This window comes from Tachypleus tridentatus, chromosome 2 (assembly GCF_004210375.1).
Source record: "Tachypleus tridentatus isolate NWPU-2018 chromosome 2, ASM421037v1, whole genome shotgun sequence".
NCBI lineage: Eukaryota > Metazoa > Arthropoda > Merostomata > Xiphosura > Limulidae > Tachypleus > Tachypleus tridentatus.
Genome location: NC_134826.1, coordinates 83,201,869 through 83,225,257, shown reverse-complemented (window position 1 = coordinate 83,225,257; position 23,389 = coordinate 83,201,869). Strand labels below are relative to the sequence as shown.

The 23,389-nt window shown below is 34.8% G+C and overlaps 1 protein-coding gene across 1 annotated transcript in view; it reads right to left on the bottom strand.

Moving 5' to 3' along the window:
- The window catches only part of LOC143244390 (fat-like cadherin-related tumor suppressor homolog), a gene marked incomplete in the record, with an annotated part of 451,859 nt that extends 428,699 nt beyond the window's left edge, over positions 1–23,160 (bottom strand). The window contains 1 exon segment of the mRNA XM_076488964.1: positions 22,769–23,160.
- Between the last annotated feature and the right edge of the window lie 229 nt (positions 23,161–23,389).

The following is a 23,389-nucleotide window of genomic DNA, read 5'->3' as shown; positions in this document are numbered from 1 at the left end:
AATATATGAACAGTAAATTTTCACGCAATATACATAAAGATATGAGTAAACAGTTAGTCAAACTGCTTAACATACACATTTTCTTTAATTACACCTATTTTTTCTTTAATATTATTATTACCCTTAATTTTACCACAGTTTATCCTAACTCTGTTGAGTTATAAATCATTGATTGATTCTGGCTCACGCTCCATATTTTCGAACATTTATCACAGTTTATTTGTTTGTTTTTTTAATTATATAAACAACATGAATGTTAAATCAGTTTATGCTGTGTTCGTTTCATTCAAATATTATGAAGGGTGGGGGGAGAATTACGTCATGCTAATAACCATTTGATACATTGAAAGTTGGTAAATTTAGTGCTTAAAACAACTCAAGTTGGTTTTATAAAATGAAAGACACGTTTATTAGCCACTTCACGTTTTGTGAAGCCAATTTAACAGTCTAACAAACACTAATAACAGGAATATAGTAAAATACACGTTTATTATGTATGAAGTCACTCAACACGCTAACAGACATTAATTACTAGAATATGGTAAAATACACGTTTATTATGTATGAAGCCACTTCTACAGTCTAACACACATTAATAACAGAAATATGGTAAAATACAGGTTTATTATGTATGAAGCCACTTCTACAGTCTAACACACATTAATAACAGGAATATGGTAAAATACAGGTTTATTATCTATGAAGCCATTCAACACTCTAACAGACATTAATAACAGGAATATGGTAAAATACAGATTTATTATGTATGAAGCCGCTTCTACAGTCTAACAGACATTAATAAGAGGAATATGATAAAATACAGATTTATTATGTATGTTTGTTTGTTTGTTGTTGTTGTTTTTTAATTTCGCACAAAGCTTCTCGAGGGCTATCTGTGCTAGCCGTCCCTAATTTAGCAGTGTAAGACTAGAGGGAAGACAGATAGTCATCACCACCCACCGCCAACTCTTGGGCTACTCTTTTACCAACGAATAGTGGGATTGATCGTAACATTATAACGCCCCCACGGCTGAAAGGGCGAGCATGTTTCGTTGCGACGGGGATGCGAATCCGCGACCCTCAGAATACGAGTCGCACGCCTTAACACGCTTAGCCATGCCGGGCCTTATTATGTATGAAGCCACTTCAACAATCTGAGACAAATAACAGGAATATGGTAAAATACAGATTGATTATCTATGAAGCCATTCAACAGTCTAACAGACATTAATAACAGGAATGTGGTAAAATACAGGTTTATATATCCAACAAACCCATTCCAACCTCTTCCCACCTGAGAGCCATGATATGTTCCGTTTTAGTCTGTTTCAGTATCTCCTGGTGGCAGAGTTTTTGTATTGTGTATTTGTGTTTTATTTTCTGAGAATCAATTTTAAATCATAGTTTTATAAATAATCATAAAGTCAAAATATATTTATGTTTTACCTTCATCCACCACGAGGGTCGCTACTTGCATCTTGACAACTGCTGATTTTGTGAGAACAAATTGTATAAAATTGATTGATCGTTTGATATTAAGCACAAAACTGCACAATGGGCTGTCTGTGCTCTGCCCACCACAGGTATCAAAACTTGGTTTCTAGCGATGTAAGTCCGCAGATATGCCGCTGTGCCACTAGGGGGAGAGCAAAAGTGTATAAAAACTAGCATACAGTGAAAGCTTTATTGACTAAAATTTACTTCTGTTTTGATGACGTCACTTCCAGTTAATATTTTCAACGAATGTTTAGTTTATTTTCCTAACATTATTACAACAGTCAGATGTTATAATTCATAGTCAGTTTGGTGAACCCTCTGGGAGCCCCCCGCTAGTACAGCGGTAAGTCTGCGGATTTGCAACGCTAAAATCAGGGGTTCGGTTCCCCTCGGTGGGCTCAACAGATAGCCCGATGTGGCTTTGCTATAAGAAAACACACAAACACGAACCCTGTGATGGTACTGACACTCTGAGTTGTACACGTCATCATGGAGCAATAACCCTATAGGCCGCCAGACAAGAACTCTTGTACAGAACTAAAACCAATGCATTGAATAGGAAACCTGTTTGATTAGCCGTTGGTTATCAAGCCAGAAAAGTATTGTGACAACAAACTTTCGAAACAGAAATATCAAAGCAACGAGAAATGTCATTCATAATTCCTACGTGATAAATGTGTTTAGTCAAAAAAACATGAATTATTTCATGTTATCGTAGATTAATTTAATTTCATGTAAAACTGGACCAGCCGTGATAGTTTTTGTAGCTTCAGAACTTTATCATCCCAAACTAATTCAAACTTCGCCACAAAATATCTTCTTAGTTTATTAAGTTTATCCATCATAACACCGATTAATTTTTACGGTATCAAATATACTTTACTTTAAACGAAACAGCTGCGTATGGTTGCTTAGATTCAAACCAAAAACAAATTAAACATTTGAAAACACATTTTTTGTTATCGTGTGAGAGACAATTCTTTAAAAACATATATGCAAATGTTCGTATTTGCATATTTTAATAGAAGTTTGTTCGATTTCAAAGTTCTCTGAAGACATATTGTTTAGTAACCTAATTTCTATTCAATACGTATCCTAATTAATTTTAGATACATGTATAACTCAAAATAAAGAAAATATTACGTTTAGAATTATCTCTGAAACACTAAGTTTGTTTCACGTAAATTTACTGAAAAACTATAATTATATCGTTTACTGCAAAATTTCAGGAATAAAAATCTATGGTAATTTTTTATTTGCTTAGAAACTTATTATTTCATAATAAAGCGTAAAAACGTCACCCCGTGTTACTTTATAGTACTATTGCCTCTAGAATGATAAGTATATTTCTATGCACAGCAACTGGAGCTATATATGTACCTGAAATTCCCTGTATAAAAAAAAAAAACTTTATCCTACTTTCTATACAGTTAAAGTAACTAGATCACTTTATCCTGCTTTCTATACAGTTAAAGTAACCAGATCACTTTATCCTGCTTTCTATACAGTTAAAGTAACCAGATCACTTTATCCTGCTTTCTATACAGTTAAAGTAACCAGATCACTCTATCCTGCTTTATGTACAGTCAAAGTAGCCAGGTCACTTTATCCTGCTTTCTATACAGTTAAAGTAGCCAGATCACTTTATCCTGCTTTCTATACAGTTAAAGTAACCAGATCACTCTATTTTGCTTTATGTACAGTCAAAGTAGCCAGGTTACTTTATCCTGCTTTCTATACAGTTAAAGTAACCAGATCACTTTATCCTGCTTTCTATACAGTTAAAGTAACCAGATCACTCTATCTTGCTTTATGTACAGTCAAAGTAGCCAGGTCACTTTATCCTGCTTTCTATACAGTTAAAGTAACCAGATCACTCTATCCTGCTTTATGTACAGTTAAAGTAGCCAGATCACTTTATCCTGCTTTCTATACAGTTAAAGTAGCCAGATCACTTTATCCTGCTTTCTATACAGTTAAAGTAACCAGATCACTCTATCCTGCTTTATGTACAGTCAAAGTAGCCAGGTTACTTTATCCTGCTATGTACAATCAAAATAACCAGATCACTTTATCCTTCTTTCTATACAGTTAAAGTAGCCATATCACTTTATCCTGCTTTATATACAGTTAAAGTATCCAGATCACTTTATCCTGCTTTCCATGTAATCAAAGTAATCAGATCACTTTATCACGCTCACCGCACAAACAAAGTAGCCAGATCACTTTATCACGCTCACCGCGCAGTCAAAGTAGCCAGATAAAAGTTATAATTTACCTTATAAATAAATATAGGATCAGATTGTAAGTTTGTTTACATAATTGTCTATTTCGTTAGATAATAACTGTCAGTTTTAGTTATTGAAGACCAAAAAGTAATATTCCGCATGTTTACTGATTATTAGCACCTAAACTCCTGGCCTACCCAGCACGTTCTATCAGGTAAGTCGACAAAGTTAAATAAAGGAGAGCTGATTTGTTTAGTCAAAGTGAACGAGGATATGAAAAACTTGTGAATTACGTTGAAAAAATAGGAGTTACTATTGGCTGCCCAAGTCGATACGAGAAGCAGTGTTCTGACACCTTTTAACTGTACAGAGAACTTAACCATAACTGTCTAAAAGAAAGTTCGAAAAAGCTGACAGAAGTGTCTGAGCGTGGCAAACGTTCATTTCGTGTAAAAGTGTTGGAAGCTATCTTTTCAATAACTCCGTTCAATGCGACATCTTCTGAATGGGAACCACCTTAAAAATCTGTTCAGCAGGATTCTAATGAATGTTGGTCCTTTGAAAAAAAACACTAGAAAAATGTGGCCCGTACATCAGCCCGGGTGATGCTCGATATGGTCAGGTATGGTGATCACTTGAATTCCCACTACTGATGATGAGTTTCATCTAGTAATAAGGACTCAGCCTTGAGTGAATGACTACTGATGATGAGTTTCATCTAGTAATAAGGACTCAGCCTTGAGTGAATGACTACTGATGATGAGTTTCATCTAGTAATAAGGACTCAGCCTTGAGTGAATGACTACTGATGATGAGTTTCATCTAGTAATAAGGACTCAGCCTGAATGACTGATGATGAGTTTCATGACTCAGCCTTGAGTGAATGACTGATGATGAGTTTCATCTAGTAATAAGGATCTAGTGAATGACTACTGATGATGAGTTTCATCAGAACTCAGCCTTGAGTGAATGACTACTGATGATGAGTTTCATCTAGTAATAAGGACTCAGCCTTGAGTGAATGACTACTGATGATGAGTTTCATCTAGTAATAAGGACTCAGCCTTGAGTGAATGTCGATGTGGAAGCAGACGAGTAAATATTTTGCACGAAGTTATAACGTGAGTGTTATAGAATGAGCTACTGACATTTCCCGTGGATATCAAAATATCTTAAATGGATACTTCTAAGGGCTATAATGGAGTTCTTGCGTCAGCATGTCAAGCTATATATCTATCAAACAAAAACGTAAAAAAGATTCTTTTGTGTCTTGAAATGATCCACCCAGACCCAAGGTCTCTTTGGTGCCACGACCTTCTGGATACCAACAACAGTTGAGTAGTAAACTTGAGTCGTATACCTGATGGAAAAGTTTCTGATTAAAAGGCTGTTATTCCGTAATATTGTGTTCATTCTACAAGTTAAATGTTTTATTTTTTCTTTCAAATACAATTTTTACTGGCATTATTTTGGTTTTCTTATTACGTTGACAACTAGTCGTTATGAACAAAACCTGGATGTTCGTGAATTAAGCCTAAATATGCATATATTGTTCCTGTATATTTGATTTTATATTCAGTTTGGTTTGTAGTTAGTCTCCATTAGAAAAGTCTATCTATATACAGATATATGAAAATCAACGTAACTTTCAATTGGCGTCATCATTTATCTGTAGGGCTCCACATCTATTAGATTCTATACATAAAACTGAGGAATATAGGGAACACTTGTGCTGTGATTGCCCATTAGATTTTACTTGGAATGGTTAAAAAAGGTTTCAGTGTTTACTTTTGTGTCAAACTGTATCAGTTGTTACACTTTACTGTTTTTAGGCATACAAAAAATATTACCACACGCACATACCAGGTAAAAATAATATGCAGTTGTATTTTACATTATGTGTGTGTGTGTGCGCGCGATTGTAGGAAAGTGCAGAAAATACTGTTTACTAACGTTTAACTTATCTCTATTTAGCCTCCTTTTGGTGACCCGGCATGGCCAAGTGGTTACGGCGCTTGACTCGTAATCTGAGGTTCACAGGTCCGAGCCTCCCCTTCTACCAGCCGTCGGGGGCGTTATAACAGGACGACCAATCTCACTATTTGTCGGTGAAAACGTAACTCAGGAGTTATCAGGGGGTGGTGATAAGTAACTGCCTTCCCTTTAGTCTTACACTGTTAAATTAGGGACGGTTGGTGCATATAGCTTCATGTAGCTTTTCGCGAAATTCAAACAAACGTTTCTTTAAAATAATATTTAGATAAAGTTCTGATAAGTGTAGTTATGTAGAAACCAGTAAATAGTGTTCTTAAGTGGTGCCTGACCTTCACACAGATTGATTTGGAAATAAAATTGTTACGATCTTCGATTCCAAGTTATGTATTCCACGGAACAGAAAAATAAAAAAAAATAACCTTATTTCTTAAACTTAAGAATCATCAATAAATGTGGCTTCATTCATGTTGAATGTAATAAATTAAACGTATAAACAAGCATATTATTGACTCCAGCTTGTAAATAATATAATTCCCAATTAGGTTTCGACGTGCTAGTTCGACTCCAACTCGTAATGAACGTAGTTCCAATAAGTTTCAGTTTTGTTAATTCACAGGATTTGAAAAAAAAAAAACTTTTTTTTTTCAGTAATATTAACGTATAAGTAAAGGTGAATGACCCACGTTTAGGAACAAACTGAGGAAGAGAATTATTAGAACTTTCAAAGCCTTCTTCTTAAAACTAGTTCTATAAACTGAAACAGCCATTTGTAGTTTAAAATTTGTTGGCGAATAACAATAACAATAAAATCGTCTTTGCTAAGTATTAAACTCAGTTCAGCAAATAAGAACAAGTTCAGAGCTAACAGACGAATCTAGTAAGTTTTGGTCAGCTACAAACGTACATGATGGCTGTTATCAGATCTGGTAAGTATCAACAGAAAACGTTTTGGTCAGTTGCAAACTTAGTTGGTGGCTGTTATCAGATCCAATAACCATCAACAGAAAACGTTTTGGTCAGCTACAAACTTACTTGGTGGCTGTTATCATATCTAACAAGTATAGACAGAAGACTTTTTGGTTAACTTCAAACTTACTTGATGGCTATTATCAGACCTAGCAAGTATAAACAGTAAACGTTTTGGTCAGTTACAAACTTACTTGATGGCTGTTAACAGACCTAGTAAATATTAACAGTAAATGTTTTGGTCAGCTACAAAATTACTTGAAGGTTGTTATCGGATCTAGTAAGTATAAACAGAAAACGTTTTGGTCAGCTACAAACGTACATGATGGCTGTTATCAGATCTAGTAAGTATAAACAGAAAACGTTTTGGTCAGCTACAAACGTACATGATGGCTGTTATCAGATCTAGTAAGTATACACAGAAAACGTTTTGGTCAGTTCCAAGATTAGAAAGTAACTGTTAGTGGATCTGTTTGTAGACAAATCTTGATTATTAAATTAAAACTATTTAATTTTATGACATCCACCTGTACTACAGACTTGTTAAACTCAAAGGTCGAAAATGTTTCTCGGTAAGTATTAAATAATATAATATTTATTTGGTTTTGAAAACAACCAGAAGCCAAAACGACTTTTTTCTCAAATTCTTTTTGTGCTTCAAAACGACCACAATGTAAGGTCACTGTAACCTAGAATATAAGTTTATAATTTTGTATATGATTTGAAAATAGTTGACTCCCAATACGTAGTAATGTTCTAAATGTCAGTATCGATACGGTTTTTTAAAAAAGGATATGATTTCAAGTGTGTAATAAAGATTAATAACGTCTCTTCCTCTAAACACATGTCCAGCAGTTTTGACTCCAAAGCGTAATATACTAAAGCCATCCACTAGGGGTTATGACGTCACAGAACTTTTACTCGTGTATCAACGAAAATAATAAACTAACTAAGATGCTAACTCGCGCAGGAAAACACTTATAAGCTATCGATTCACTTCTAACAATTTCACAAGAGTGATGCATATCTCACGCCAAGTAGCTCGTGTTTCTTTCGGAAACGGGAGCCATATAACAATATTAGATACAATATAAAAATATGTTTATGACTTGAAATTGAAACGGTCAATAAAGCTGAGCGGAGCATGCGTGAAAACACTGACTATAGACAACATTCTGAAATATTAAAACTATGTGTACTTGCGCGCAAGTAGGCTTTACAGCGAAACGTCCACATTTCCTAGAATTCCGTTTGAGTGTGTCTATTGAAGGAAGCATCTATTGTGGCACGTAGCCGAGTCAAATACTAGGAGTTAACCATTGGAAAACGTTGTCAGCGAGTTTTACAGAGAACGTGAAGTTACAGCTATATAACGTTTAACACCGTAAGGACCACAAATAGTCACTTCCTACAGTATTTTTTGTCCATATATCTCAAATGACGAGTGACAGAATGAATGTGTGAGCGAGAAAATGGCGCTTAAAAGTGACACATTCTGTGAAATTTGTTCTGTCAAAACAGCGAAGTGCTTTTGTTCCATCCTCGTGAAAAGTCCACAACTTGTTCTGTCCTAACAGCGAAGTGCTTTTGTTCCATCCTCGTGAAAAGTCCACAACTAACATCGAAAATTCGCTAGTAGAACTGGTTTAGAAAAACAATCCTGAAAATTCACGAAAAACATTATAGATGCACAATAAACAGAGACAAGTAATTTATTTTCTTTAGGACCGAGATAATTTTTGGTTTAATATCCCCAAAGCAACATTTCGGTTTTCTTTTATTTCTGTCATTTATTTGCTTCATCTAAACACGTTCAACTTCCAGGAAATGTTTAGTACTCGCTACTTGCTAAAGCAACAAAGATAAAAATAACCAATGGAAGGTTTGGTGTTTTTATAGAATGTTATTTCTTTTTACTGCTGTTGTTGTCACTGAGTTTGTTTAGAATTTCAAATTTAGCTCTAAACACTTTTCTGTATTCAAGGCAAAAAAAAGAATGCTAAGCTTTCTATTTAGCTGCATTGTACAGTAATTTTTTAGCTTGAAATAAAACGACGATAAAGTAGTAGTAATTTTTAAAAAGTGCATATTTTGCAAATGCAAGCAGCAAAAAAAAAAAAGGTGCGCTACTGTTATAAAGAGATGCCTCGTTAATTGTATGGCAAAAGTATGAACTTTTTTAATTAAACATATTTTACTGGTGTAAAATAACAGTTGTATAATTTGTATACACCTTTAAGGTCTCTCCGAATGAAAGTGAACATAGGCAGATAACGAAACGATGTTTTTAAACTACCACTCCATGTGTAAATTGAGGTTTATTTGAAGAGTTGTTTTGTTGTTTTCGTCGTCAGACGTAGTATCTACTCACGTGATAGAAAGCTCTTGAACGAGCCTGAAATCTCGTGAGATTATGTAAGCTTCAATTTCTGTGTGAAGAGCAAATTCGAAAAGACCTTTCTGCTTGGTGTATTTATTAGCACAAGTATAACATGGACAATTAAGTAATATGCACATAGAATTCAGTAAATAAATGTTTAATGAATGCACTAGACGAGCATAACTAGACATACAGAAATGTATTCTCAAACTTCTAGGTAAGTAAACCTCATATGCCTTAACTACAATTAATTGTAAATATTTAATGACTAAAACTGCACTTTCGTCTACATTTTCGAATATTCAATGTTAAGTGACAAACAGTTTGAGATAGATAGTTTTACATTTAGGTTATCGATATAATGGTTTTTGATAGATTTTTAGGTGTGTGTGTTTTTGCTCTCTATTATATGGTAGTATATGTTTACTAGTGCCTTTGTGTAAAATATACATATATATAGTTTGTCATAAACAAAAACAAGCCAAAACAAAAATTAAAAAAAAACACTGCAATAGTTGAAAAGATTCCCAGGGTACAGGCTATAATGGGAGATGTAAAACGTACCTTAGGTTTTGGAGGTGACTATAGAAGTAAGACCCACACTGTGGTGGGGATACACCTTCTATCAGTCTTAACTTCGTTCACCAGTCTCACGTAAATAAATAAAATAAAGAAATCGCAATAAATATAAAAACAATATGAACATAAATTAGAAATAAAAATTAGGAGAGCGAGATGTGGGTGCTCAAGCCCACAACGTCCCACATTTATATCATTCTTCACTGTTTGCAGACAGTCGTGGGAAGATGACTGCTCTCCAAAGTAAATAAGAAGCATTAAAAATTAAATGAAAAAATACATTAAAAAGAAAAGAAAATACTACCGTTTGGGGGCAAATAAGTTAACTAAGCTTACCTTCTTAAGTTAGCATTCCAGCCCCCATTATGGTAGCAAGACATTAAATAGTAGCTCAGTAGACGGATTATTATGAATCTCAACCAATTATCTAAACTAACTAATATAACTTTTAACCACCTATTTAATCTACTGTAACTATCAATCCTCATACTCCAAACAAGTCCTTATATATGGTAAGGTGTTCATCCGTATAAAGTAGGGCAAAGCTGTTTAATGACCTTATTCACGCTCTCCTAATTTCTATTTCTAATTTATGTTTCTATTATTTTTATTTTTGTTCCTATTTCTTTATTTTATTTATTTATGTGAGACTGGCGAACGAAGTTAAGACTGATAGAAGGTGTATCCCCACCACAGTGTGGATTCTACATCCATAGTCACCTTCAAAACCTAGGGTAATTTTATATCCCACATTATAGCATAAAGCCTGGAAATCCTTTCAATTTATGAAGTGTTTATTTTTTATTTTTGTTTCGGCTTGGTTAGGTTTACAATAAACTAACATTAGTCAGAGGTTTGGATTTGCCATTTTGACACAGTTCTTCCTTTTTATTTTGCTTAACTCTTTAGTATTAATATTCTATATATATAAATATATTTGTGCTATCTATGAATAAATATCCCAGAATGGAAAGTTTCATTTGCTTCATTCTGAATTTTATGACACTCTCGGGAATGTTTGTTGCAAATTGTACTGCACGATTTCTTCTTCACGTTTTATATCCATGCACATGTAATACAATCGGATCAGTTCTATGAAAGTACGGAAATTTCTCTTGCCAATGAGAGACGTGATTTATTTTGTAACATCCATTAATCAGAGATATGTAGACCTTACAAAAACATCTGCAATATTTAATTTTTAAAAGAAATATTCTACAGTTTTCTGTTTCTACATCAAATAGTCTTCAATCTTTTGTTAATTTTTGTCTACCGTAATTTTGTTTCTCAACCGTATCAGATTCCACCTTTTTTTTTTCTTGAGCAAGTTTCTGCCATCTTTAGTCCTAACCTAATACTATATAAATAACTAATTTTTTAATCATTAAAAAAAACGGCCATGTACAATCATCTCCTTGTAAAATAAAGCTATGGATACCTTTTGTTTGTTCACTAAGTAATTCATCAACTATTTTTTTTTGTTTCTAAAGTAAACAACTGAAACCTTTTTTATACCAAATCATTAAAATCTTTAGTACTTACAGTAAATCATTAAAATCCTTTGTTCTTAAAGTAAACCGTTAAAATCCTTTGTTTTTAAAGTAAACCGTTAAAATCCTTCTTCTTAAATTTGTCCCTTAATTAAACGACTACTTTTTCTCTCTAAAATAAACCATCAACCATCAACTTCTACTAAAATAGACATTGATGTCTTTTGTTCCTAAAGCAACCAATCCAAGAACTTGTTTTACAGTAAACCATTAATGTTTTTGTTTTCTAAATATACCACTAGAATTTCTTTTTGTTTTTGTTGTTTTTGTTTCTTTGTTGTTTTTTTAAATTGCCTGAAGATGGCGTGTTACTATAAGTTGAAACGTTTTGATTGGTTAAAAAACAAAACAAAACTGTATAGCTGATCACGATATTTAATTTAATCTTGGAAGAATATACAAATGTGTGTCCAACAATCACCCTGACATTTTAAAGGTTTCTACTGTCCATCTTACCATTTAAACCGAAAAATTCCCGCGCTGTGGACAACAGTTAACTTGACCATTTTCCTAAAAGTATAAATATTTCAGCATTTCTCTATATGTGCAATTTATCAAATACTAACTCCTTTCTGGGTTTCTGTTAGTCGAATTTACATACGTTATTATATCATTCCAAATCTTTTAGTGGATATTTGAGATTCTTGTTTACCACGCATGTCGTTAAACATTTACGCAATAAATATTTAATCATTATATCTGTACTGTCCTTGATAAGAGCTCTAAGCCTAACCGAAAAATCTCTGAAGTGGATCCTATTGATTTGAGCAGTGACTCAAAGGACAGCCTTCCAGTTTTGGTTCTTTTAATTCTTTATATATATATAATGTCTTAATGATCTCTTGAAAATCTCCCTGATCATATAGATGTCCGCGTTTATAAATGTAATGTTTCTGTTAATGTTAATTTCCCAAGTAGTTTGAGAAACATGATTTATATTTATAGTAAGTACTTCGCATGTGGTTTTATGACAAAACGACCCCTTTCAACACAGTAATTCAGGCTAACTTCAAATGTATCTTTGTATCTGTAACTGAATTAAATCAAAATTAGAATTATTACACACTACGTCCTTTGGCCCGGCATGGCCACGTGGTTAAGGCACTCGACTCGTAATCCGAAGCTCACAAGTTCAAATTCCCGTCGCATCAAACATGATCGCCCTTTGAGCCGTGGGGGCGTTATAATGTTACGGTCAATCCAACTATTCTTTGGTAAAAGAGCAACCCAAGAGTTGGCAGTGGGTGGTAATGATGAGCTGTCTTCCATCTAGTCTTATAGTGTTAACTTAGGAACGACTAGCACAGATATCCCTCGTGTAGCTTTGCGCAAAATTCAAAACTAGGTGGGTTTTAAATTGTTTTATTTATGGGTTAAAAAGCTCAAAACATTTCATTGCTATTAATCAACACAAAATATTCACTTTATTTTTAATCCTATATTTGCCTTGTTTATTAAAATTATTCTTTTTTTTAATTGACCCCCCTACTAACAATATTGGTCTACCCCTATCTTAGTGTTAATAGTAAATATATTTGCAATAATTGATTTTCTGATTTTCTCGAAGAAAGGGGTGTTTTGTTGAATCACTACACAGTCCAAAAATGGGGAAATGGCACTTAAATAGAAACCTCTACGAAATTTCTGAAACGTTGAGTTAGGTCATCTTGGGTAGCCTGTTAGGAAAGTCTGGTCGTTCTTATTACTTCTTAGAACTACGTGTCTGCCCCCTTCCCATTCCCCATTGGCTCAGCAGTAAGTCTGAAAGCTTACAACGTTAGAAAAGTGGCTTTCGATACCCTTAGTGGGCACAACACAGATAGCCCATTGTGTAGTTTTGTGTTTAACAGTAAACAAACAAATATGTACCACTAGAACGAAAGCAAAGAAACATTTTCACTTTGTTTCGGAGGCAAATTTCTTCAAGGCACTAGTTACAGACTAGTTTTACATATAAATTTAAAAATAGAAAGTTCGGGGATAAGAAACCAACTAAAAACGGGAATTGGAGTCACTGTGTGTGAGAGGCGGGCAAACTTGCTCCCTCCCAACGATCGCTGTGAGTAAGGAGAGTAAAATATATATACAGGGATGAGCATAAGGGGACAATCAAGGGATACACTCTCCCCTAATGCTTATGGATGTTTTCATTATGGTATCTGTAATATCGTTCATTTCTGTTCATATGATGAACATGTGTTGATATGGTTAAAATGTATATATATATATATAATGTATGTTTAACGGCCCTTCCGCATCAGGGACTGGGAGAGAACTTGTGTTGTTTCAAGGCGCCAACAGAATGTGACTCATCTCAAATTGAGCTTTTGTACATTGAATACTGTCAAAATACGAGAACTGCGGGCGTTTCATGTGTAACCAAAATTATCACGTGATCTACGAGTGGTGCTTACACTTGATAAGCACCTACGTGACCCAGCATACACTTAAGGTCATATAATGCTGTAAGCAGATAAATGCTCACGTAATAATATCGCAGAAACTGGGAACCTACAACGTGAAGACGTACATACTAAGTGGTTAGAATGCTTGACTCCCAATCTGAGGTACGAATCCCCGTAGAATGGACGGCAAAACAGCCTGTTATGGAGTCACTGACCTGAAGACGAAAGGCTGAAGAGTTTCGAAACGTTGTCATCTATATTTGTGTCTTCACAATCGGCAGTTGCCGTCCATTTTAGAAAGTTTCATCATGAATTCTCTGCCTAAACAATCTATCAAAGGATGCTCACCCCATTTTAGTCGTGAAAACGTTATAATGTTTAGTCAATCCCACTATGTGCTGGTGAAAGAGTATCCCAGTTGTGTTTGTGGTGGGTGGTGATGACTAGCTGCCTTCCCTCTAGTCTTACACTGCTAAATTAGGGGCGGCTAGCGCAGATAGCTCTCGTGCAGCTTTGTGTGAAATTCAAATAAATCAAACCAAACTAAAGACTTTTGAAAACAATATAAAAATATATAATTTCTATCAACAGAAACAAAAATACGTTAGAAAGTACTAATAATTATCACCCTTTTATTAAATATTAATTACTATTTTGAACGACATAAAGAACATTTAAGTTAATTAATAAACAAGTTACTTTCAAATAAAACCCACTAGAAACGTACTAACACACTTAGGTGAACGTAATGTGCAAATGTGAATATATACTAAACCTACAACGTGTACAAAACATTCACAGTGTTGGCAAAAATTTAGATTGAGAAGGAGGTATTCTTTACAAGAATACTAAACAAAAACTAAGCATCGAATTTCATTTCTTTCATGCTAAGATACCCAGTATATATCAATGTGACGTACAAGATTAATAATAACATTCGACCAATTACTCAGTGTGACGCAACTGTAAATAATAACACTTGACCAATGAGAGAAGAGTATCAAATCTTAGTCAGTGTGACGTAAACGGTGAAAGAGTAATACTCAACCAATGACACGAATTTATCAATGCTTATCCAATGTGACGTATAAGGTGAAATAACACCGAACCAATGAGAGAAGTGTATAAGTTCTAGTGGAAGAGAAGTAGCCATTACAATACGAAAATAATTCCAATGTGGCATTAAAAGTAGAAAAAATATATATATGTATGTAATTCGTTTTAGTTCAGACTGGAAACTGTAGAGAAACTGTACGGTTTGTTTGTGCAGTGCCTTAACACACAATAGTGCAATACAAACCTATTTTAGTGATACTTCGTTCTCTAGCTTCGTTTTCGCAGAATGAAAACTAGTTCTAATTAAGGCTTTGTAGCACAACTTACAGAAATATATGTTGTCACACATAACACAAGAAGTGGCTGTTCTTTAATTGTTCAAATATAATCACCCAGGCGCTTTAAAGGCCTCGGTTCGCGTAATTTAAAATTAAATCTTAACGTTAACCTGTCTTCGCTGACAAATTCATTCAACACGCTCGTGCAAATAGTGTTAACAACAAAATACTACATATGTCAAGAGAGTAAACAGCTATCAGTTGTTTGTCTTTTGTAAACATGTTTACTAAAGATTGTGCATTTTTTATATTAACAAACATCGAATCTTCCTTCTATAATATCAACATATGATTACTTAACTTTCGGACACAATCCGATACCTTATTAAAATACAGTAAGATTGCAACTTTTCCTATTGAATCTATTTTACCACATACACATAGTGACCCGCTTAGTAACTATCTGGTTCGAGGTTATAAACGTCAGACGTGACGTCACCGTTTTCCGACCCGTGATTTATATCCTAACATCTCACAAAGTAAAATGTCAAGTCAACTCAGAGCTATTTATTTTCCGTTTTATTTAAACAGTTTTCTACGAAAAGAAAGATGCTGTGTCTACCATGAGGAATTGAACCCCGGATTTTATAATTATAAGCCTCAAGCTTACCGTTGATGAAGAGCTATACCAAGTGCTGTTTAGTTTTGAAAGTTATTCTTTTGCTTATTAATGAAAAAAATAATAATAACTATCTAACGTTTTACGTTAAGTTATGGTGGTTGTTAATTTCCTGTTCCTCCACATAGTCTAAAATTTACATATTAATGTAAATAGGCTTAGACCTCTAGAGCTCTTCACATAGTACACACATTTCCACTGTTAATGAATTATAATTATCTCTTCGCAACAAGCGGATATTTTTAAATGTTTTCATCCAAATTGTATTTCCCAGCGTCTCTCTAGCGTGGCCTTTTAATACTTTTTACAATAAATATTAATTAATATCTTCATTAGTATTTTGGCTATTGTCTTTGCCTACTCTGTTACAATACACGCAAGTCCTTTAAATCGTTGATTTTTTAGTACTTTAATAAATGGATGTTGAGTTTATTTGTAAAGTTCTTGCATTAAGTGTAAATATTTATTTTACGTGTTTGTGTTTGTTTTCTCTCGTAGATAAATTGAAATCCAACTCAACGAATATCTACTGAGGTAACTTCTCAGCAACGAAACTAACATAACGAGCTTGTCGTTCGCGCATTAACAAATAGAGTGGATGAGCTTGAAGTACGTCTGCGCTTCGAAAATCCGAGAAATAAAATAAACCCTCAGAAAAATACATTTAAAATTTTATTTTAAAGACTTACTGGGGTTCCTAAGACATCTCATGGGAAAGAAGTGAGGTTTCTCGACACATTAAGTTGTAAGAAGAAAATGTTGTTGTTGTGTTGCAACATGTCCTTGACGTCACGAACTGGACCTTTCTTTTCCACGAGCGTTTGAATTCGCAATCAGTGTTGTGTTATTTTCGATATAGTAAGAGAACTCAACGCTAAGTACTGAATCTAATCAGAAAAACTGGAATTTGCAGTCAATAAAACAATTGTATTTGCCTTTCATTTTTTATGCCTACGTATTAAATACGTCATACAAATACGTTGAAATTAGCAATCAGTAATGTATGTGCGTGTGTCTTTTTTACGATCAATCTAAAAACGTTGGAATTTACATAGGAAATTGTGTGTTTTCCCTTTACGTTGACAAGATATCTTTTACGATGGTAGACCCGTTTGTATAATAATTTATTTTCAAGTTCTATACCATACAAAACTTCACCAGCATTATCATACATGTTAGACAAAAACAAGAACAATTAATATTTAAAACAATATATTAGAAGTAGCAGTTCGACAACCTCACCCAATGATTTATAATTTTCACAAGAATCGATGTTTTCGTGTCCAGACATAAACCTACAGTTTTTACAAGAGAATCAGGATTTCTTGTCACAAACAAAATTGTGAGGCACAGAAAACAACGACATATTTGTGTTATCACATTTTTTATAAATTATACTCGACAACTAATTACAATATTCTTTGAACCCAAACTATTTTGCGCATGCATTTGACACGTCTGAATGCTTAACCCGTGAATAAACCAAAATATTCATTCATTTTAATGTGTTGCTAATTTTAATACCAGTGCTGGTAACGCTGAAAGACGCAAAATTATGATAATTATCTGTTTCTTAACTGTAGATCAAAACGTTCATTTAGGATATACAAATCAAAAAGCCGGTTTTGTTAGCTTGTGTATGAATAATGTAGCAAGACTCACGAACATAGAGAACCTTAGAAGGATCCTTATAACGGTATTACGTACAAGCTTTCGCCTTTCTCTACGTAACATGGTAGTACGAAGGACTGTCAGTACATCAAGATACAACTAGGTTTCAAGTCAAAATATATTTTTCAAATAAGGTTCCATCTAACTGGGCTTTTGATTTGTTTGTTTGGTTGGTTGGTTTTGAATTTCTCGCAAAGCTACATCAGGGCTAACTGCGCTAGCCGTCCCTAATTTAGCACTCTAAGACTAGGGGGAAGGGAGCTAGTCATTACCACCCACCGCCAACTCTTAGGCTTGTCTATTACCAACGAATAGTGCGATTGGTAATCAGATTATAACGCCTTTACAGCTAAAAGGGCGAGCATGTTTAGTGTGACGGGGATTTGAGCCCACGATCTTCAAGTTACGAGTAGAGCGCCCTAACCATCTGGTCATACCGGGCCTTTGGGCCTTTGAAAACTGAAGATGTAAAACTTGTTCAAGAATGTTAATCCCAAAGTAACCACCACAGAAATTCACATACTTGAAAGAAAGTAACACGTTTGTGATATCAAACTCATATAAGAAACTTTTTTTTTTTTTTTCCATTTTGGAAGGCTTAGTTTCCAGGGTAATTGCTTAGTTTTTCGGTTTTGTCTGCTCTAATTGCCATCTCATCAGATGATAACGACCCTGCATGGCCAGGTGGTTAAGGCATTCGACTCGTAATCTGAGGGTTCAAATCCCCGTCACACCAAATATGCTCGCCCTATCAGCCGTGGGGACGTTATAATGTGACGGTCAATCCCACTATTCGTTGGTAAAAGAGTAGCCCAAGAGTTGGCGGTGGGTGGTGATGACTAGCTGCCTTCCCTCTAGTCTTACACTGCTAAATTAGGGAGGGGTAGCGTAGATAGCCCTCGAGTAGCTTTGCGCGAAATTAGAAAAAAACAAACATTAGATAATAAACGCCGAAACATATTAATTATTGAAGTAATTAGGGCGATTATAAGAGCTCAGCTTCTCGACATGACAAATATCATACCTTACCTATGCATTTAGTCGATAATATTCCCTAGATATCACGATATTGTTTTATCTCGATCGTCAATAACCTGCATACAGCAAACGTCGTTAGTGAGCTAGAAAAAAAATCATCAATCCCAAGAGAAATCGGTGAATAAAAGAGAAACCAGAAGAGGCTTATTCTGTTGTTTGTTTGTTTTTATTCAGGCACGTGAAATCAAGCTCTACCAAAAAATAAATAAATAAAAAATGAATAAACCAGTAGAACCATTTTTGTTTGAGTAAATTTCTAACGGCCCCCTAAGGATCAATGAAAGTGAATCCACTGAAAACTTTCACTGCTCTCAATTTAGGCTCTTGAAGAGCAGTAAAACATCAAAATAACTTTAGTATTTGGGGTTATGTTTTTTATAGTGCTCAGCAACGTGTGGATCGGTACAATCGGCATAATATCTAACCAGGAACGTATCACAGTTTCTATTTTGACGTCGGTTTGTTGTTCAGAAGTAATGAAATGCCACCGAAACTTTATTAGATTTGGGAGGTGTATGTAATAGGCCTTCCCAATGTAAAATATTTGTTTTAGAGTAAAAGCACATTTGGTTATCTGCTGTTAAAATGAGCACTAAGAAGTGTCGTCCTGATATGCTAGATGGATTGTGAAAAGCATGCAGGGAAGTGGGGTAGGCTTTAAAGAAGAAGAATTTACGACGCAGCCTTTCACAGTATAAACCACGTTACAGGATTATTGCTAAGATGTACGTTTGTCAAACAGAGCATGACTGGACGTGTTATTGACAAAATGATTCTATGAGACTCCAACATCTATGTATTATCGTTGCGTGTTTGTGCTTTTCCAGGCAGAATAACTGGATGTGGCCTGAGTGAGTCTTATCTATATGGCGTAACTTCTACCAGAAGTTAAAATGCCCCTGAAAGGTCAGTAAGGCATGATGAGGAGCAAGGAGTATGTTTTCATGGCCACTCAACAAGAATACTGCACCAGACTTTGTGTTCCTAACCAGTCTAGAGATCCTGGATACGCAATTGTTTTAAACTGTGTTAATATTTTCATTAACAAGTTAGTAGGACGTAAATCGGCAAACATCCTCAATTACCACTGGCGAATGTCTCAGTGGTACATATCCCCCCCCTTAAGATAGTGAAAGAGCATCTATAGCAAATATTAGTGTTAACGGCGGAGATTATTTGGTACCATGTGACCTCTATGAACCATAAGGGTGCGTAGAAGAGGACTTTGAACTCTATGTTGAGCGAGAGTATTTTTATGCTATTTGTTGTAACATAACGTACTCAACCCATTGTGGTGAATTTGGATTTAATATGTAAAATACTTTGCCTAAATGATCCTATAAGCCAAATAACAGCGTGCGATGGCCCACACGCGTGATGGCAGCGGCAGATTAGAAGCCAAAATGTTAGTTTAAAGTTAGATTAGTTTGTAAGTTATTAAATATGTATATAAAAAGGTTGTTAACTCACCACATAAAGTAATTATCAGCCAATAATCAATGTTTCCAACAGTCGCCAAATATTCCATTATCATGCAATTAGTTGATCAGGCGATTAATCTTATAACATATACATCTCAAACGTAATTGCCTTTAAAATCAATGACACAGTTTAAAAGTAAACAAATATGTTATTGTTTGCCTCTGAGTTAATCTAGATGTTTTACTAAAGTGTCATAACATTGTACTCTGTCATAATTAGCATACATTGTTTTTGCTTTGTTTTGTTTCTTATTAAGTTCCAACGTTAACTCATCAAAAGACTCAACTGAGAAGATAAGTTTATTTATAAAAATTATTAAAATTCCCACATCATCTTACTAAGTTCATTAAGCACCACTAGATTAAGCCAACTTTTTGTTATCATAATTCAATTCTATCCGAGAAACCTCAGAGGAAATCTTTAACAGTTCCAGAATGGTGAACCTACACTTCTTTCACAGGAACTTAGTGTTTATCGTTTCTTCCTTTGTTTTGCTTTGGAAAAAAAAAAGGGGATAAAAACTGTACTATTAAGTTTCGTATTGGTAAACATAAAAAATATTAAAATCTCCGGGTCCCTCATGGCCAAGTGGTTAGGGACGCTTGACTCGCAATCTGAAAGTCATGGGTTCGAATCCCTCTGTCAATAAATATGCTCGCTCCTTCAGCCGTGATGTGTTTTAATGTGGCTGTAAATCTCACTATCCGTTTGTAAACGAATAGCCCAGGAGTTGACGGTGGTGATGACGAATGGCTACCGACATTTCACTGCTAAATTTGAGACGGCAAGCGCAGATAGCCCTCACGTGAAATTCAGAAACAAAGAAATTATTTATAATAAAATTTCTGTATTTACAAACGATAATAATTATATAATATCTTCAAATTATTTCAATAAATCAAAATCGTAAGTTAGGACGATTTCTCACAACATAAAAGAGCGGCTAGTTCGTCTGACTTTCATCTTAACGTGTGGTACGAACTAAGTAAAATCACCGACAACTATTGAGCATTGTCACATTTATTGCGAAATTAATATATATCTCATTTTAATGTATTGATTGGTTTCTTTTGAATTTTGCGCAAAGCTACACGAAGGCAATCTGCGCTAGCGGTCCCTGATGTAGCAGTGTAAGACTAGAGGGAAGGCATCCTGTCATCACCACCCACAGCCAACTCTTGAGCTATACTTTTACCAACTAATAGTGGGATTGACTGTCACATTATAACGTCCCCACGGCTAAAATGGGTGAACTTGTTTAGTGCGACGAGGATTCGAACCCGTGACCCTCAAATTACGACTTGAGTGCCTTAACCATGGCCATACTGGGCCCTAATGTATTGAAGTTCTCACGTTGTCCTTGACAGCCTAAAAGCTATTCGCACGTACTATTTATTTTTACTTATATATAATTTAATTTAGTCACGACATTTCTTTTAAGTTTACTAAAGTTCTGTAAAATTAGTTTTTTTTAAAGAAATTTTCCTATTCAATTCACTGGTTTCTTTAAAACATTTCTATCATCCCAATAGATTCCTTCAAAAAGATGTGTTAGGGGAGTCGACTCCTAATCCTTGTCACACCAAACATGTTCGCCCTTTCAGCCGTGGAAACGTTATAATGTGACGGTCAATCTCCCTATTCGTTAGTAAAAGAGTAACCTGAGAGTCAGCGGTGGGTGATGATGACTAGCTCCCTTCCCTCTAGTCTTGCAGTGCTAAATTAGGAACGGCTAGCACAAGTTGTCCTCTTGTAGCTTTGCGCGAAATTAAAACAAAACAAATGGATGTTCCGTCACTTTTACACATTTTTATTGGAAATTTGTATCAAACACTTAAAATTATCCATCTATATACTTTCCCATAACCACAGTATTTATCTTCTTCTACGTATATTTGTTAGACTTTAAGCTCAATAGCTTCGTTAAGCCTACCGTTGTTCCTCTCAAAGTTCTATTTTATACTAATATTACCATAAAACGTAGGTACGTTCTATTAATAATTTCAATTATTTCTTTGTTCCAAGTAATTATATAAAGTTTCATAATCTGTCTGTTGTTATTCTCATCAGGGGGGGGGGACACAACACGGATATACACACATGGGGTTCGGAAAACCCCTGATTTTTATATATATATATATATATATGCTTGTATAGTCGCAGCACAGTTATTTAACAGTTTGTGGAACCAATGCGAACAGCCATGCTATTGTTTGAGTGATATTTCATACATAATTGTTTTCAGATTTAATCTCATATTCTTATAAATATTCTGCGTGAGGGGAAGGCATGATTCCCCAGACATCCGCAGCTTACTTTTGATCTTACATATTACAATCCCTCTTTCAAACATTCTCCATACGGGCGTGGACAAATGGCTTCTCAGAACGACATGAGTACCTGAAACTATTCCTTTAGTTCTTAACTTTTCCAGTATATAAATAGAACCAATGACCTAGACTAAATTAATAAAGCATTGTCTATAGAAACATTTAACATCCAAGTTTTATACATATTATTATTATTATTATCACTTTTGTTGGAACGCGAGTTAGGGTAACATAACGAATTTTTTCTCAGACTTAAAATGATAATAAAAAACGACAACAACCAAAATCATAAATACAGTTCATATTTGGTGGTTACTCTGTGTTATGTTGTTATCGAGAGACCCCAAACAAAACCTTTTCTGTGCAAAAATAAGGCTACACAGAACGCATGCTTAACAAAATTAAACGTGAGAACATTTATAGAATAATTCCAAATGAAAAGAAAATTTCTGAAAAATAAAACTCAAAATGCAAGAAAAATGTTACCAGAGAGAGAAACACGATGTGATGAAGAATTGAATTAATTCAGCACGTGCTTTACTTCTACGGCGCACATTTTTAAAATTCTGGAATTTGGAACATTTACAGTTCGAGAGCGTCAACAGTAGCTTCATTCACTAAAGTCTGGACATACCTTTACAACTAGCGGACCACCTGTCTTGGTTGTTTTCGCCTCAAGCAGTTGAAAAACTCATCATTCAAGGTCAGGAACTTGCTCCTCAAACTTGCTTATTAACCAAAACTCACACAAGAGTGAGCCACCTCCTATGCTAACAAAACCATATGTTAGTGAGATATTTTACGCAACTCAAGGTAACAACGACTAAATAAAACTTATTTCGAAGACCTTAACACTCCTTTGTTTCATCGAATTTACCGGTAAGACTGGACTAATTAGATATTTCCATCTCTAGGATCTCCATGACAAAGTCTTTAAGATTTAAATTTGTGATGAAAACTCGCACGTTACCTACATCAGTCTAGATAACTCCTACCGCACGTGTTCTCGCGACACGGCACGCGCTGAATGCCGATGTTGCCTGTGTATTGAAAGGTTTCTCCCACTCGAACGGCATCATGGGAAGGAGATGAAAACTTATGCGCCGCTTGGTGGCTTTTAGTCCATCCTAACCAAGAAACGAACAGAGACAAAGAATTAAAAAAAAAACATCCTATTGTGGCCTTAAAGCTTAAAGTTTACTATATGTTTGCTAGTACAGTAACAATTAGTGTTGACTAAAGCAACAGCATTTTC